This window comes from Poecilia formosa, unplaced genomic scaffold (assembly GCF_000485575.1).
Source record: "Poecilia formosa unplaced genomic scaffold, Poecilia_formosa-5.1.2 Scaffold65, whole genome shotgun sequence".
Classification (NCBI taxonomy): Eukaryota; Metazoa; Chordata; class Actinopteri; order Cyprinodontiformes; family Poeciliidae; genus Poecilia; species Poecilia formosa.
In genome coordinates, this window is record NW_006800004.1 from 1,278,456 (window position 1) to 1,294,823 (window position 16,368).

Sequence of the window (16,368 nt, forward strand, 5' to 3'; positions counted from 1 at the left end):
GTTTTCTTGTCAGCACAAAGACAGACGGTACTCTTATCTTTCATGATAGTATTATAAAAATAAAGCTGTGGTCAATAAATACCCACATATGATTTATTTACAATATGTAAATAAGTTACCAGTTCAGACACTGCTAGGATCTCAATAGAGCTTTGGAGCTGACGTCACAGCGTATGACGTTTTACGTCGCTCGCTGAAGTTGGTTTCCATTTCTAGCTTCCAATAGCTAAAGGGCGATGCCACTTAATTTTTCACTACCTTCCACATGAATAATCAACTGTAGTTTAAAATCTACTATTCCTAGACACTTCAAACCTGGACTAGATTATTCTGCTCTAATAGCAGAATATTTAAAACCGTGTTTGGGATTTGTGAAACCTTTTTCTGATTTGTGAAAACTCAATAAAGTTCGATTATCACCATTTTTTGGCATCTCTTTCATACTAGAATTGCTCTAATTAAAAAAATACAACTCCTAGACACTTCAAACCTGGACTAGATTATTCTGCTCTAATAGCAGAATATTTATAACCATGTTTGGGATTTGTGAAACCTTTTTCTGATTTTTGAAAACTCAATAAAGTTCGGTTTTCTCCATTTTTTGGCATCTGGATCACACTAGATCTACTCTAATTAAAAAATACAACTCCTAGACTCTTCAAACCTGCACCAGATTATTCTCCTCTTCAAGCTGGATATTTAAAACCATGTTTAGTATTTGTGAAACTTTTTTCTGATTTGTGAAACTTTAAAAAGTGGTGATTTCACCACTTTTTTATCTTGGTCACACAAGAACTGCTCTATTTTCAAAGCTACGACAGCTAGACTCTCCAAACTTCAACTGGATTATTCTCAACTAAGAACAGAATATTTAGAACCATGTTTGGGAGTTGTGAAACTTTTATCTGATTTGTGAAAACTCAATGAAGTTCAATTTTCACAATTTTTTTGGCATCTGGATCACCATAGATCTGCTCTAATTAAAAAAAACTACAACTCCTAGACACTTCAAACCTGCACTGGATTTTTCTGCTCTAATAGAATATTTGAAACCATGACTGTGATTTGTGAAACCTTTCTGATTTGTGAAACTTCAATAAGGGTAGATTTTCACCAGTTTTTGCATCTGGATCACACTAGAACTGCTCCAGTTCTTAAAATACAACTCATAGACTCTTAAAACTTGGACTAGATTATTGTGCTCTAACAGCAGAATATTTAGAACCATGTTTGGGATTTGTGAAGCTCCTTTCTGATTTGTGAAACTTCACTTCACTTACTAGACCCCTGCAAAGGTTCTTTCCTTCCAACAGCCAGCATGATCGACAATAACTCGTTGAAGAATTAATGAGTTACAACATTTAATTTCCCATTGGTTAAAGTGGTTTATGGCGATGGCGGCGGACTCGGGCGAGCAGGTAATTGCGGCAGGAGACGGGCAGACGCTGGAGCTGGTGGTGTTGGCTTAGATCTTGGAGCCAGCGCACCACCACTGCCTGTCGTTCCTGCTCTACCTCTTCGTAGAAGTCCTCCAAGCCCAGCAGAGGAAGAAATGGGATCCATCTGTCCAGGTGGACCGCCATACGTGTGGTGGCGTTTAGGCGGCTGCACAGGGAACTCGGATTTGCCATTTCGACGTCGTACTTCCTGATCTCCCTTAACAGGGTACGACGATCTGCTGGATCCATGGCGGACTAGGTTGCATTCCTCACCGCGTCTGGTCAGATCCTTCTGTCATGAGGTGGCGGTATGTGAAGGTGAGAATAAACGCAGGAGATCAGATTATGAAGAAAGTGATGATGAATTTAATGATGAAAGTGGCTCAAACAGTCCAGATCAGGCAGCACGGCAGAGACAAAAAGCACACAGCTAAATACTGACAAAGACTGAACATGGAGCAAAGTAGTCTCAGGACTATACAGTTCGACTGAGAACTGCTGACAACCGACAAGCTACATACAAGGAGGATCCGACAACAGGTGGACTTAAATAGACAGGGAGGGTGATCAGGGAACGAGACACACCTGGGAAACAATTAACTGGGAGGAAAGGACATCACAGAGATTCACAGGGAACAGGATCACAAACAGGAAAAAACCAAAAAATTAACACAGAAAACTCAAATCCTAACACTTACAAAGGCATATGTAATTTGAATTTAAGTTAGCGCATTAGCGTTAGCGCAAATAACTTTTAAGTTAGCGGTGCCCACCTCGGCCTCTAAAAATTACCTTTTGTCTTGTTCCTGCTTTAAGAATCTTTGTCTAACCAAATAAGATGGTAAGGTACTTAACTGCTATGGGTAAAATATTGATTACTCATAATCTCTTTGCAAAGCCTCACAAAAATCTGAACTGTGCCTTAAGCTTCACAAACCTATACCCAACATTTCAGAGAGCAAACCTCTGAACATACTATTCAAATGTTTCATGTTGCTTTTTTGGAAATAAAACTTAATCATTTTGAGTTATAAAATGAATCACTTTCCATGAGTGATGATCCATGTGATCTATAAAGTTGTCTTCACATAACAGTATGTGGATCCATGGTCAGGTTCCATTTTCTGTAGATGACTTTTAACATAGCTATGGTTTTTATTGAGGTCCAGAGTTGGACCCATTTCTTTTCTTCTGGTATTATACAACAAAAACTTAAAACATTAATATTGTCAAATTGTACAGTACCAGAATGATGCCATTTCTACCATCTACACTGAGTTTAATGAGCAGTTTTCTGGACCAATCAATATTCCTTCCATCCACATTAAAATAATCCCAGGCATCAATAGAGCATTTTGTTTTCCACTGTGTGCCTCAGCCAGGCAGAACCGACTCTTCATTTGAAGTGGAGCACACAGCCTCTGGTCTCCCAGGCAACAAGCCAGGTTTCCTGGGGTAACAAATCACTGAAGCCCATTGGTGGGAGGATGAGGAGCTCCCTGCAGCATTCCCATGGCAACCAGCTCTGTGGTTTCTGAGAAATGATGGCATGTTTTTTTTATAACTCTGTAACACCAGGCTCACCCCCATGCAGACTCTGCACACTGCATACATTTCATGACTATAAAGCACAGCCTCTTTTTCTCTTGCTTAAAGACAAAAGCACTCCAGTTCTTCTCCTAACTGACAGAAGCAATAAAACCTGCTCTTCCATGGGCTTTCTTTGTTAAACTACTGTAGCTTCAAGGATTCCTAGAACTGTATAACCTTGACTGTTGGTTTCCTGCCTCACTGAGAACAAGGGCCGGACTCTGAAAATAACTACTAATGTTTATGTGCATTTAAGAAGTCATCTGATTGAATGAATTGGGGAGCAATTTGAGATTTACTATTCCTTTTTAAGGCAACAGCAACATACTTGGTGATTTGCTATATTTTATACATCATGGCTTATTGTTCTCGCCTCAAAACAAGTGTAGTTATTTTGTGTAGTTCCTCTTTTTCTAAATTTTAAATTAATTTCTTTATGGACACTAACAGAATCCATGCATAGTCATTTTTTTCACCAAGGTGATCTTTAGATCTTTTGGTTATTTCTACCCTTTATCACTTTTTAGCCCCATTTTCTGACTTCTTGCTTCCATGTTGTGTCCCTTAAGTTTAAACACACAGAAGTCCAGCATCAAGACCCACTGTGTAGATGAAGTGTTAGTGTGGAAAAGACAGGTCAAAACTGACCCTTCAGGGGACATTATAGTATTTCTATGGGACCTCTGGTAATAAACAAACTGCTATACAGTGTTTAAATGTATCAAGGGATGAGGAATATTTTACCAGTTTGCTTTGCTAGTTGTTAGGATGTTCACTGAGCCAAACAATAAGCCATTCCTAAGAGTTTTCTCACTTGAAACCATGAGCAGGGAGTTACGGCACGATTTTAGTGCCAAAATTAAGACTATTGCGCTCCCAACTTTGGCTACTTCCTTGTCACAGAAGTTTACTGTAAGTCAGCTACTGATCTGATTAATGACCTTTTGCATGGATAGGCTAGTGTTAGCATTGAATATACTGCCATTAGCCTTGAACAGGCTAGACTTAACATTGGCATACAGTAACTGCTGGCTGGCTGGTAACTTAGCCAGGACTGCTGACCTATCGTAAATCAAATCTGCAGCTGGTCGATATATCCAGAATGGATATATTGACCTGCAACAAGGAGGGGCTGCAATAGTCTTAATTTTGGCACTAAACCTGCTGTAGAAGGTCACACTTTTCCCAGATCTAAGTTCTGAGGACTAATTTCCAAGCAACCCTTACCCTAACACCAGGGATACCATTGTATCTTACCAATTCTCCATTTTGGTTGCTTAGTATATCTTTGAGCAAAAAAGGAAAACAAAAAGACAGATATACATGGAATATTCAGGGCCCTCTTTCATCACCCCCGTCTGACTCAGTGGTTGCTATAGCAATGTGCAAGAATAAAGCACTGAGCAGCAGCACTATGGTTTTCATTACTGATGCAACATTTACCATAACCCCAACACCATCCACCCCCACACATCCACACACACACGCATCCACACACACTCACACAGGCAGAAAGCACTTTCTCACTTTTATCTCTGAGAGTTTTGCGGATTTTGTATGTAGGTCACCTTTTTTCTGGGAGGAGAGATGGAGAATGAAAAATGCATCCCGCTACAGTAACTGCTGTTGATTGGACAGAACACACACTCACTCACACAAACACTCTCAGAAAGTGCTCTCATAACTGATTCTGAGTGGTCATCTCTCTGCTCCTGTGTTTCTCTGACTTCAACCCACATGAAAGAGGTCAGATGTCTTGTCCTCTTTAGTCCTTTCTTGTTTTGACTCTACCTACATTCGCTTCACCTCCTCCACCCGCCTATATAGCCTTTGGCCTACATTTGCCTTTAATGCTTTGGTCTCTCTCTGTCTTGCTTTCTCTTCCAATACCAAACACAGTGGAGAAAACACACACACACACACACACACGCACACACACATATTAGCCAACACAGAAGGATCTGGGTGAGGTGGAGTCACTGAGTCCACTTGGATCTGTTAGGGTGGAGTTCCAAAATAGAAGCCAAGCTAAGCCTGAGTGAACTCTGTTCCAAAACACTGCATGTCAGAGGCGGGAACTATGGAGGATGTGTGGAAATATCACCTCCTTCAGACAGCCACCACCTCTATCATGTCTGCGCTTTTAAGCTCCACAGTGACCCCTGCAGAGCCCTAAGCAACATTGGAATTATGTTCGGTTATGGTTTCGCTGTCAGATCAGCTCTGCTGACACCAAGTGGTATGTCTTATAACAACTTTTAACCCAGTCTTATAATCCACATTACACAATACATTCCATTCTGTTACATATTACAGTGTGTGGTATGTGTGAAAGTCAGGGTGTAGAAGTTGGACTCAAAGTCAAAATATATACATATAGAGATTAAAAGATTTGATTTTATTGAACTATATTATGTCAAACTGGTGTTTAGAAGACCTTAAATCGATTTAAAATTTCTGATTCTTGTTTTTTCCTTCTCTCTCTACCCTTCTTTTTGTCTACTTATTGTTGAATAAAGGTCAGAAATGCTGTAAAATCAGAAAAAAATGTTGGAGGTTTACAAACTCAAGATCCATTATGGCTGTTATTGTTATGAGAAGTAGAAGTAGTGGTAGCTGAATATAATATGGATATTATTTGTACTTTTAATTATCTATACTTAATTGCATCACACTCTACATGAGTGCTGCTCAATTTTTGTTATCAAGTGTGTAGCTAAGGGCTATAACCTGAGTTGATTAGCACCTTTGTACCTATGTTGTACAATCCATCCATTATCATACATGCTGATCATGAGGGGTACTGGTGCCTATCTCCAGCGATCATCGGGCGAGAGGTGGGGTACACCCTGGACAGGTCGCCAGTCCATTGCAGGGCAACACAGAGACAGACAGGACAAACAACCATACACACACATGTAAGGAGAATTTAGAGAGACCAATCGAGCTGACAGTCATGTTTTGGACACAGGGAGAACACGCAAACTCCTTGCAGAAAGACCCGCGGACCTTCTTGCTGCAAGGCAACAGTGCAACCAACTCCACCACTGCAGCCCCAATCCTTTGCCATTTTATTATTTTTGAATTTCATTTTAAACTTGTAAAAGTGCAAACCACAGCACATAATTTTTTTTATATCTTACTTAGGCAAGAATTATGGAGAAAGAAAACTTCCCCAGTCTCATATCCAACATAATGAATTGGAATTTTTCAAATGAAAACATTGTATTATGCTTGATTTCCATTTATTTTAGTTTAATTTAATTATTGACTGATTTTGATTCTGATTCCAGTTAAAGACAATAAATGGCCTCTTGCTGGGAGATATTATTTATTGGAATAATTTCCTGATAATAGTCAATGAGTAGGCCTCCATTTCTTACCCAGAAGGACCAGGTTTGAAGAAAACCAAAACTAACAGTGAAGGGGCGAAATGACCAGCATGCTTCAGAAAAATACCATATTGTTTTTTACAGCTAATTATTGTTAGCCTCACATAACATTTAACAATTGGTTGTCCATGTTTCAACTGGAGCACAGTCAGAGAGGAAATGTTATTCCTGGTTGTTTTTCTGCAGTGTTGACTGCTTGTTTTTTTTTCTCACTTCCTTCCTCTCCCTCCCTGCCTCCATCCTCGGCCACCTCCCCACGCAAAGTTTGCATTACCAGTATGAGGCCTTTATCCTTACTTTCATTCACTTTAATAACTACATTTATGTCTCACCCAGGGATTTTAGCCAACCCTAACCATTACTAATCCTAATCTTTACCAAATCTTAATTCACACCTTTCCTCTAAACGAGACGACTTTAGTCTCCATAAACCCTATCAGTCTTCAGGTAGAAATTGTCCTAAATGAGATTGTTAAACAAGTGCACCCACACACACACGCACACGCACCTACACACACCACCCATCCATCACAACGTCTCACCGGCTGATGACGTTGCTGTGATTCATTCTGTCTGGTATTTTTGTGCATATGTTTTTTTCAGTTCTGTGATCATGTTAAGCAGCAACTTATATTAAAAAGTGTTTTATTTCCGTCTGAAAGCTGCCCGATTCCATGGAAGGACAACAGAAAATCGCTCTTATAAACATGTAATTACTAAAATCACGATACCCTCACTGTGTATCCCTCTGAAAAATGAACCCATTTAAATAAAGAAATCCCTCCATGGTGACACCACGATAGAGAGCGTTCATTTTAACACCGGTGCTGTAAGTGGTCCGGTATGAAACGGGGGTGATAGAACAACACAGCATTTTTAAATTTTAATAATCAAAATACCGAAATTGTTTCTGTTGCTTTAAAAGGTTTATGTCAGTCTGCCTTTTTCCCATCGATACGTTTCCCGACTGCCCTGCACCTTAAGGGGTTAAAATAAAAAACGACGCGCACATCGCGCAAAACTCTGAAACAGGAGAAATTGGACATAAAACGGAGCGACGAGCTAGATGTGAATTATGGCATAAAAACAGAGAATCCGACGCTGAACAGTGAAAAATCAACACATGATGTGAAACATGACGATTAGGCGGAGCAGCAGGTGATGAGTGAAGATTAATGATTGTCAATAAACGATAAAATAAATGTAGCAACAGGATAGAGACTAAAGTGGACATAGCAATAAACCAGGAGAGGATAATATTAATCAAAGGAAACTAAATGGAAACGAATGAAGAACAAAATGCAAGAATAAACTAAGAAACTAAAGTAAATACAGAGGAATAAACTGGTATGGCAAGACCTTTCGAGCAATAATTAATTCAGAGACTGTATGGCAAGAATAAACAGACACTATTTCCAGATAAAAGGGAAAATAATATTGTTGAAATGCCATGAGTTTGTTGAGACCATATCTAGTACTGAGAATAAATATATCTTCCAGACCATAACAGTAAATAACTTATCACTTATTTATGGTTTTAATTAGATTTAATATATTTATTTCTTCAATATTATTTTTCATGTCAGTGTTAATGTCATGAGGCTGTTCAGTGACTCCATGACACTTTCAATTTGACTCATTAGGATTTGATTAAGAACCAGATTTGTTCTTTGTAATTTCTGTCCAGTAAAACTATTAATCTATAATCAATGGACAGGTCTATATAAAGATATAATCCATGTTTCTGTATCATATTTCTATGGCATTAAAAGGATCTGGAACTTTTGTTTTTCCACTGAAAGCTCTGGTTTGCACAGTAAATGCCATGTGGGTGAAATTTTATGGATGATACTCTGATGTCCCATTCTCCTGAAGGCAGCACAGAGCTGCACCACCAGTAACAGAAACACTGAAGAGAAGAAGAGCTATAATTAATGTAGTTACAGTTCTATCCATGTTTTAATGCTGCAGAGCTCAGTTGGTTTGCAAATAGTTCAAAGTTTAAACTGACATGTTGTTCATCTTTTATCTGGTCATTTTCTGGAATATTTAACAACTAGAAAATGGCAAAGAACAAGAATATTTTTCCACTCTGATTGGCTTCTGTTAGGCCTACTGATTTTAACTTGAATGTTCATTAAATTTTTCATAGACACCTGTGAAAATAATTTATATCCCCATGGCTTTTTTGTTCTCTGGGAAATTTTTGATGATAAATAAAGAAACAAGCATAAAAATCAAAACATCTACAATAGTGATAGGAATATTAATGATAAAATAAGAGTCAGTTCAAAGTAGCCTACAAATTATTTGGTGGGGGGCGGTGAGGGACCTAGATAAAGGCTAGGGGGCGCTGGCCCGAAAAAGGTTGAGAAACTGATTTAGTTGGTAATGTTGTATGTTCAAAATTACTTGCAAAAACATTGACTGAAAGGACTCTTATTTAATGTTGAGGGATTTTTGCCTGTAAGGCGAACCTTTAGGGCACAGACATTTAACATTTTGTTTTGAGTTGAAATGAACTGAAGTCTTATTTAAGCTTGTTTGTTTAGCTAATTGTATTGTTAATTGTATTGTTAGAAGCAATTGTTTGCAGTATCCAAAGACACTTTTTATTAAACTGTGATAGAAACGGTATAGTTCATTTCTATCACCAATCTAAGTTTCAGGCTCAGGATTTTTTTTTACTTTAAGCCCTGAATCTATCATTGTAACACAAATTTTGACTTTTCCCCCCATTCCCTATTGTCTTTGGAGAATGAACTGGAGCTGACATTTGGCAGTTCAAAAACACACAGTTCAATGAATGTTGTTGAATACCCATCAATGATTTGAGTAAATAAATAAAATAATAGAGCAAGGGGTCAAATCTTTGACCCCTGGCTTCATTAAGTGAATGGGAGGTGTGTGCAGTTATGGTCTCCTGCCATCAGGAAGGTAAGAACAGTCTCCACTTCCTCCTATTCTCCATCTGTTTGCTTATGGGATTCCAGTCCATCCTGTGGGCCTGACCGTTGGCAGTCCTCTCGTCCTCTCAGTCTCTGGCCTGCTGATACAAACAGTAACAACTGCATCCAGCACCAGAGGAGCTTCAGGCTAACCATCATCCTCTGCAGCCGAGGGTTAAGACTTACAGTAAGTTTTTGTTTTCATTCTGTCCTCTCCGTCTTGGTTTTACTCTCCTTATGCTGTGACACATATACTTGTATATTGTATATAATATGAATGGAGGTTGTCCCTCTTAAGTCACTATTAAACTGTTTTATGGTTTGCATGAAATCTTTGGTATAATTTTGAAAAACACTAATTTGTTTACGCACTTTACTCAGTTATTATCTGTGTTACATCCCAAAGGAACCAATAATAGCAGATGTTTTGCAAAACAAAACAGATTTTATTAAAGCATGAACAAATTTAGGAAAGATATATTTTATCACATCTATGATTGTTTTCCCACCTTACTCTTTTGTTTTAACCATTAACTATGATGTTTAAGGTTTTGCTGAAGTTTCTGATACATAAAGCAAAGACTGAATAGACTGGAAATAAATAATGATGAAGACCACCGATGAATGATGTCATCAACCCTTTGACATCCCACCAGAATGAAGTCTCACTTAGTGCCCATAGGAGACAAATGGAACCCTCCAGAGAAACTGCAATAAAAATAATACATATTACATTTTGTTCTGTAATCAGAACTTTAAGTATTCATAAAAAAATAAATAAAAAAAAAGTTTTAACAGCAGTTTTGCTCTGACATCAAGAAAACTGTAAAACATCCAGGATGCCATGTTAGGAGTGTTTTGGGTGTGTATGGTTTATGAAAATTATTTTGAGTGCCGATTATATTCTTTATTTAATACAATAAAATACAACTGAGAGGTTCGGCTCAGACTCCTACATTAGCTCTGCTGCCCTCTGGTGGTTAAATATAAGATGTCTTTAAGAAAAATCCCTTCAATACCTTCAGGCTGGATGCTTCTAGTGGTCAGTGTTACAGCAGGTCTAAAGAAGCCTCTACCTGAAAACACTCTGCTGTTGTCTGACTGTTTCAGGGAGAAGAAGTTTAAGGAACTGTCTTTACAGTATCACACTGCTTTGGAATTTCATGTCCAGAAATTTCAAAGCAGTCTTGTTCGATTCTTCCAGATTTGCCCTAGATCCAAGTTATCAGTTTTTTGTCTCTTATCTTCCACACATTCTCTACCAGAGACAAGTCTGGACTGGCAGGCAGAATCTGAAATGTCTTCAATCATGTAGTTGGACTATGTAGAACAGCAGTTTGCAGTCACTTGTTGAGAAAACCTGGCCCTGGACTTCCTACGGACAATCGTTTGTTTTCTACCTCCTTGCATCAGTACACATGGGGTCAAGTGTTCTAAAAAAAAAACTGAACAAAAACAGAAATCCTGCAGACATTTTTCCTGTGTTTAAAAGCCATGCTTACACTCTGTGATGTTCCATTTTGAAAAGCCTTTGAGATTTTGTGATTTGGGCTAACATGCCAATCTATTTATTGCACAGGAACGTTTACAGCAGTATGTGTTAATGTGACTTGTGCTCCACAAAGCTTTTGTAAGTAATCCCCTGTCCTTGGGGTTCTGTTAGCAATGAATCAGAGACTGATGAGAGGGATCATAGATCAGAAATACGCTCTCTGAGCTTAAGTTTGCATTTTTCTCAATGAAATGACTCCATATTCTTAAAATCTTTACTGTATTGTGGACAATCTAATGTCATCTCTGATTATAAAAAATGTTTTCACATTCTCCTGGATAATCTTCTGTCAAAACTGACATTGTGTATAAAATAATATTTTTAAATTTTAGAAACAGTGCATTGACTTTTTCTTTGCTTTACAGTCTGACACTGCTTTACCTGTTTGTTGAAATTCTTGCCCCTAAATCCTTCTGACACATAATATCACTTACATATCAGAGTACACAGTGAGGGCCAATGACTGCTGCTCGCTCTACAGTCTAGAGGCGTACTGAAGACTGCCAGTGTAGCTCAGTTCATGAAATCCTCATTACATGATGCACTTCCTACAAGGACACAGCAGGATACAGCCTCAATGAAAACCTAGAGCAAGGAAACGTTTTGGTGACTTCTCCATTTTAGGGTAAGTTCAGAATCTTAGGTTCTGTACAGGAGTTTAGATAAAATGTGTTGCAGGCCAGGAATTTCATAACTGATTGGAAGTTTACAATGTGATGTTTACAAAGTTGTGGCATCTCTTGCATCTCGTGCCTATCTGTGAGGATGTGGTTGTGGAAATACCTAACTAAAATTAATCCAATTAACATTTTTAATTCAATTTGATTAAATAAAAAAGCTTTTCTCAACACAACCTACACTGCAAAAACAAAATCTTACCAAGTGTTTTTGTTTTTGTCTAGTTTCTATTGCAAATACCTTAGAAAACTCGAAACAAGGCAAAACTAACTTAAAAGTAACTTGTTTGAAGTCAATAATTCCTTATTATTGATCAATAAGCACAAGTTCCACTGGCAGATTATTTCACTTATAACGTGGGAAAAATATCTTGTTGTAAGTAAATTAATCTGCCAGTGGAAGTAGGATAACGTGCTTCTCATAACTGCTGCTGTTTCTAAGATATTTGTGCACCAATATAGTTTTATCACCCATTGGCACCGTCATGGAGGTTCACTAGTTATAAAATAAAAGTTCACCTCTTAAAATTTGTGCTTAAATTTCATTTCTGCATTCCTGTTGCCAGATTTAAAATGCTTGCTCAATTCAGCCTTTTCAATTTAAAGTTAATATTTCATAGAAAATATTGATCCTAGTCATTTAATTGGCTACTTGAATCAAATAACACACAATATTGGTGCATCCGCCTGAGAAGCAGCTGGATGATTGAACAGTTTATTACAATATAAGAGTTAAATAAAGCTAGAAGTGCAATGTAACACATTTCTAATCTTCGAGATTCTTTAAATTTTGATGATCACAGAGGTTCATAGTTTGATTTCCATTAGCTATCGTTCTGTATTTACTTCCTAGTGTTTTAAAACACTAGGAATATATAAAATCCACATTTTTAAATGATACATTTCTAAATTTCCAGTTTTTATTTTTATTTTTCAGGTTGATATTGGTTTCTTAGTCCATGTGATCATTTAGGACTGGGTTGGTTCTACTGTTTGTGTTTAATGACAGTAACATTGTTTTGTGTCTTGAGACACTTTGATAACAGAACGTTTGAACGAGCCTACTATAGCTACTGTTCTGTGGCTTTCTTTAGTAATTTAATTACATGTACCAGAATGACGCTTTAGTAATCTGGATTATTTCATTAATGCTACATTGCTGTGAGGAGACACCGAGTCTGATCTTGACTATTAACACCAGCTGTCCCTGCTGCTCTACTATTACTCATTCTAACAATCACAACAGAAGTGACAGATGAGCCAGTCTGAATCTCACTGTCCTTCACTTCCTGCTCTTTATTAAAGGGGTTTTGGGGGAGGTAAGTATTGACTTCCAAATTAAATATTTATTTTCCAAATTAAACATTTTATTTAAAAAAATAATAATTTTCATAACAAAATATTGACTTCAGACCTACATATATAGCTTGCTAACATGTTTTGCAAGCCAGCTGGATGCTTAGCTTGTTAATTAAATATTAGGTTGGTAGCTAAATATTAAGCTTGTAACAAAATATTTAGGTCCAAGCTAAGTATATGCAAGGTAGCTTGTCGACAAGTGGAAGTAGAATATCAGAATAAAAGCTGGGTTTTACAGAATTCTGCTGCTGGCAGAGCTAAATCATTGCTCAAGTAAGATCTGTCTCTTATTATCATCGATTCTTTTCTTCCTGGAATGTCCAATGTGTTAGTTGAAAACATGGGACTGTTAGAATCTTGGGTTGTTTTGGGGTTTGATTTGATTCTAGTTTCATTATTATTCTGTTAGTTTCTTATTTTGGTTAGATCAAAATTGTTCCTGTTTTTCTTTAGTTCAGTCCTTTCTTAGTGATTCTTGTGTACTATGTTTATTTCTTGCGTCCAATAGTTCATAGTTACTCTCGTTCAATTAAGTTTTCTGTCTTTAGTTTTGCTTGATTGTCAGATTCATTCTCTAGGTCCCTGTGCTACTTTCTCTCTCTCCCCTCAAACCTGCAATCAGTTAATCAGCTCAGTCCCGTTGTTCCAGCATTCTGTCTCCCAGTACTTCTACAACTTTTCTTCTCTCATTCCTTGCAGATTCTCTGCAGCCATTAAAGCAGTACATTCAATGTTTTCATCTAAAACGTTGGACATGTTGGGGGGCAAAGAATCAATGATTACAGTAAAAAAATGTTACTTCAGTAACAATTCAGTCTCACTGGTGGAGTTTATAGCAGCCCCCGGAATCCAACTTTTATTTTGAAATTTCACTTCCACTTGTCGGAAACCAAATTGCATATTAGCTAAATATTTAAGTTGGACCTAAATATTTAGTTAGCCAGTTAAATATGTGTCCTCTGCCTCCCAGAGGTGACCAACTACATGCTGACCGGAGACCAGAACTCTGGATTGGCTTATTTTGTTTTTTTTTAATTTTCTGTTTGAAAAAGGATGGATCTACATCAACATAGTACACCCGCAGTTTAAAAGTGTTTGAACATGAAATGCTGAAAAATACTTCATCAGCTTGTGTAGATATATGTAGTGAACTGAGCATAAAACAAACCTCTGTGGTTTCCCATATTACAGCAGAAATCTTAGGATGCCAGGAAAAACATCTTTCCTAGATCCAAGTTCTGTCCCAGAGGTAAAGCAGCATATTCCTAAATAATCAAACCTGTCTATTGTCTATTCCCGCTCATCTTTGCATGGCCGTGTGCGGCTGGTGCCTATCATCAGTGTTCTTTTTGAAAAGGCGGGATTCACCAGAGACACACAGGACAATGCCACTGTGCACACACACACACACGCACGGACACACACGCACAAACACCTAAGGGCAACTTAGAGAGGCTAATAAACCAAACAGTCATGGTTTTTGGACCTGTGTTAGAAAGCTTGAATACCCAGAGAGAATCTATGGAGAACATAGAAAATCCATGGACAAAAGCTCCAGTCCAGGACTCAAACCAATACCGTCTTGATACAAGGCAACAGGGCTGCTGACTGTGCCATGTGCAGCCCTCTGTCAGACATTTCAACAGTTTACATCCTGGCTATGCATGCAATGTGACCTTCACAAATGACCTGACGCTTTACAGCAGCTCTTTACCCTGAATGATAGGACTTGTGTCTCAGGTAGTGACGGCTGTTCTTGTTTTTTTTGTTTTTTTTTCCTTATAATGCTGTCTGAACATACATCATTCTCATTGCCTATGCTTTGTTTCATCACATGTCATGGCGGCTCTGTGCGCCACCTGGCTGCTCCACTGATGGTCACGGTGCTCCTTTCTCCATGGTTTATTTCTTATTTGTTGCTTCTTGGTTAAAGTTCCTAGTTGAGTGTTACCATTGGTGCGTTGCCTTAGTTCTTATACTAAATGGTGCAGAAGAGGAATTTTGTTTCAGCCAAAACAACACAAGACCAGTTTTTTTCCTCTGTTCTTGGTTACATTTTCCTTTTTATTTGTTGCTTTATATTGATGATTCAAAAACAATTAATATAAAACTGTATTAATGATAAATTGTCGGTATTTAGAAATGAAACTGTGAGGGTAAGAAAAAAAAACAAACAAAACAAGCTGACTAAAGTCCTCATAACATCACTTGAAAACACACAATTTCATTGAAGTAGAACAGTGCAGGGAAGCCATCAAGACCAATTTTGCAACGACATTCAGTCTGGATTTGAGGTTTACACAAAACATATGTTTAACTTTAATAAACAAACTATTGTTTATTAAAGTTGCAATACTAATGTAATAAAACTGTCATGCAATTAACCTTTCTGTAACAAGATCATAATTTTACTGAAACTATGTCTGCCTATGTTACAAATGTTGGAGGTCCATACAAACCAAAGTCCTGAAGCATAAGTCATGACATTAGACTGATGGTGTGATTTATAGTTAGGTTAGGGGATCCAAAAGGGCATCCAAGCATAGAGTTATGTGAGCATGAGTTTCCATGTAAAAGCATGCATGTATGCCAGCAAGCCCAACCATGTCACTCAGAGCAGCAGCAGCAGCGCCAGCGCCACGCCACCTGCCAGTCCAGCCTTCCAGGAAGAGGAACACTCAATGCGTCAGAAAGAGACAAGCGTCTTATGATCTGCTCCAGAAGAAGCCAGCATGTGCATGTGATTGAATGCATGGGTTGGTGTGGTATGTTTTTATGTAAGCATCAAACGATGAAGGAAGGGACGCCTTGGTAGTGCATTGGTACTTTTTTTAATTATTTTTGTTTTACACAGAGTCATGTTTTACACAGAGTCATGTTTTACACAGTCGTGTGTTTTCTTTTTTCCTGTGTTGAAAACAAACACCTCCATTTAAAAACTGCATTTTGTGTTTATTATTGTCTTTGACAAATATTTCAGTTGGAAACACTAAAGTGTGATAAACACGTAAATTGATTAACACAATCACTTGCGTTGAGATTGTCAATTTTACAACAATTTCTCATGTCGAGAATGAAATGAAGGGGAAAAACTCAGATTTAGCAGGAAGAAACATCCAGGAGAACCAGGGGCCTTATGCATAAAAGAGTGCTAAAACTTGGCATACGGAAAATTTTAGAAAAGTGCGCCGCACAAAAAACATCGGATACATAAAGCCGTGCGCACGCACGTGGCCGCGCACCTTTCCTTTATAAATCCTAATTTGCGGGAAATAGAGCAGCTGCTGGTCCGCCCTGTCACCACCCACAAATACATATGTAAATTAGTATAAATACCCGGCCGGAAGTCTGCCACCACGTGAAGCAATAACCATGGCAACGTCCTTGTTTGAAGCAGTATTAGTATTTATA

The 16,368-nt window shown here is 38.0% G+C and overlaps 1 protein-coding gene across 3 annotated transcripts in view; it reads left to right on the forward strand.

Moving 5' to 3' along the window:
- Window positions 1–9,432: 9,432 nt before the first annotated feature.
- The window catches only part of s100p (S100 calcium binding protein P), a 15,112-nt gene continuing 8,176 nt past the window's right edge, over window positions 9,433–16,368 (forward strand). The window contains exons 1-2 of one of the 3 annotated variants that reach the window (XM_007554650.2): window positions 9,433–9,556; window positions 11,477–11,546. The gene's annotated coding sequence lies outside the window, so the exon portion shown is untranslated. Of the gene's footprint in view, window positions 9,557–11,416; window positions 11,547–16,368 lie in introns of those variants that run through there. The other 2 variants (XM_016672742.1, XM_007554652.2) reach the window with 2 other exon arrangements.